Raw genomic sequence first — 3,053 nt, 5'->3', positions numbered from 1 at the left:
GCTTTCATGACAGACGATATCTGAACGCAAATTTAAATAATAATTATAAGTAGTAATAATTAACGGAAATATCAGACGAAAAATGTGTTTGACCTGTTGTTATGGTGTTTGAGTGCTGACAATGACTTCAGCCTGCTGCAGTGGTGAACTGATTTGAACTGACATGAACTAGTTCATGGAACGGACGGAGGTGGACCACATTAGTTCCAATAGTTATGTTGGTGTCTGGATCGGCGAAGGTATATGCATTTTCTTGACGGCGGCTTGTGATTACATAGGGCCCATCATATAACAAGAAGAACTTCTGTATGCATTTGTCGACGGATGAACTGAGGCGATGCGTCTTCACGTGCCAATCGCTAGCCGCACCCGTTGAACAATTTAAGAATATTTTGATGTCAACATTTAGCACGCAATTAGCATGAATTTGCACGACTAAATTTAGAATTCGCACGGTAATATATTAGCCGGAAAGTGAGAAATACTTTGGGCGCGGCTGGAGAAACGCTGCACCGGCCGCGCCCAACTTAAATTCTAAAGAATTTTGAGAAATTTTTTATACCAATATTTAGCACGTCATTAGCATGAATTGGCACGATGTTCAACAGAATTCGCACGACATTCTTTCCCTGCTAAAAATCAATTAACCCTTCCAAACGTTGCGCCAGCCGCGCCCGATATTGAAGTTTTGCGAATTCATCAACTTTTATTATGCCAATATTTAGCACGTCATTAGCATGAATTGGCACGACTGAATTTAAAATTCGCACGGTATTGTATTAGCCGGAAAGTGAGAAATACTTTACCTGCAAAATATCAACAACCCATTCAAACGCTTTGCTCATAAGTAATTTTTTTTTTTGGCTTAAACATTAAAATTATGTTGGTAAGTACCTACTCGTGTGTTGTGGTGGATAAAGTAACCAATTTTTTATTAGGTGGAAAAATAGAAAACTCAATTTTGTTGAAACCGGTGGAAGACATAAGCGCCAAAATGAGATAAGAAAAAAAAAGTCATATCGTACAAAAGTGCCAAAATCCTAGGTGCCTGTGTGCCACGGTTAATAGATATTAAATAACAGATATTAAATTTAGAACTATATCGTTCAAAAACTCCAAACGTTTAATCTAAATCGACAAATGTATAATCTGATAAATAATTGTACAATGGAAGAAATACCAGGATGGTGAAATAAATCGTGTAGAATATATGAAAAAAGTGGGATTAAAAATTCAACGAATTTATTAAATTTATATTGATTTGTGTGTATATCATAATTTATGATTTATTAATTTTATAATATAATATAATTTTTATAAGACAGCAATTTTCAAATAAGTATTTAATATTTATATAAAATAATATTCATATAATATTGTATACATTTAATATCATTTTTGTAAGATATATCAATTTTGAAAAAACTACTTATATAAAATATTTATTTTGGCGAAAATGATAGGTCATTTTTGTACTTTTGGCACTTATGTCATATAGCTGTTGAAACCAATATTTATTTCATAAAAGGTACATTTTTTGTGCAACCTTAAGGTATAACAATTGTTAAGCTTACAATGGTTTCAAACATTTTCTCTGTTTTACTGAAAAACATTGAACTATGAATATGTTTTTGGGCTTAATGTTTAATGTACTGTTATTATCTTATGTGTTGTTAACCATGTAAATATTTTTGTAATTAGTTCAAAATCATATAGATGTTTAGTATAAAAAAAAAAAAATTATGTAAAATATATGTACTTAAATTTCTTTATTTTAATTTTTATAAGTATTTAAAAAAAAAATTAACTATAAATAATATGAGATTTATCTGTTATACCCATACTTATAATATTAGCAATGCCATAGGTAGCTTTTAATGTAACATGTTCAATTAACCCATTTGAACGCCACTCATGAGTACATTTTTTTTGTGTTTTAACTTTAAAATACTATAGATGTCTGATCGTCTATTCTGGTGGATACATCTTTATTGCTCTAAAAGGTGATGATCAGTGGCGTGGCGAACTACTTTTTGACCAGGGGCCAAATACAGAATACCAACCCACCCACCCACCCACCTCAAATTAATATTTACACCTAAATTCGAATGCCAAGGGTGATTTTATATTATATATAAAAAAAACATTTTTATACGTCATGTACAGTATTAAAATATAACAGTAATGTTTAAAATTTAATATAATATATTACATTTATCCATACATAAAATGTTTGACAAATAATATTTAATTATTTAAAAAGTAATGACTTCTTCATTAAATCACTTGTTAATGCTAACTTATCTATTGCTTCATCAATGTTAATAGAATTGGTCAAATCTTTTTCACATGATATCAAAATAAGACTTTCTAACCTACTTTGTGCCATTGTTGACCGGAGTCTAGTTTTAATAAGTTTGAGTTTTGAAAATGACCGTTCACAAGAAACGGAAGTTGTTGGAATGGTACACAAATGTTTATATAGAAGGTATAAATTCGGGAAAGCTGTAATTAAGTCAAATGAATTAAGTAGTTGGAGCAATTGGAGTGGTGTTGTTTTCTTAGATTGGTTTATGTTGGTGTCTTGACTTTCATTTTCATGATTTTCATCAGAATCATCTTCATATTCATTATTGTTGATAAAATTAATGTCGTCAGTGTAATTGTGAACTTTATCTGGGTTAATTTGAGATTGCAATTCTAAAAAACTTTTAGAAAATACAGTATATTCAATGCGTAGTGCATCTTGATTAATCTGAGGAATCCATATTTTCAAAGAATTAAACATATCGTCAGGACATGGTTTTCCTTGATTGGCATTCATTAATCTATCATGTGTTAAAAAAGACAAGTCTTTAAGAATATCGTTTGATTTTTCAAATCGTGTTGTTATTGACATTATTATTTTATCAATGACTAGAAAATATACTTTAGATTTGAAATTATCTACTGGATTTGAAATTATTTCATCTTCAGAGATTTCATCAAACATTCTTTTTCGTTTTCTAAGCCTTATTTCAGGAAGTTGTGTTTCGTCAAGTTCATTATCGATT

Source organism: Acyrthosiphon pisum, chromosome X, assembly GCF_005508785.2.
Source record: "Acyrthosiphon pisum isolate AL4f chromosome X, pea_aphid_22Mar2018_4r6ur, whole genome shotgun sequence".
NCBI classification, from domain to species: domain Eukaryota; kingdom Metazoa; phylum Arthropoda; class Insecta; order Hemiptera; family Aphididae; genus Acyrthosiphon; species Acyrthosiphon pisum.
Note: the sequence above shows the minus strand (reverse complement) of the source record.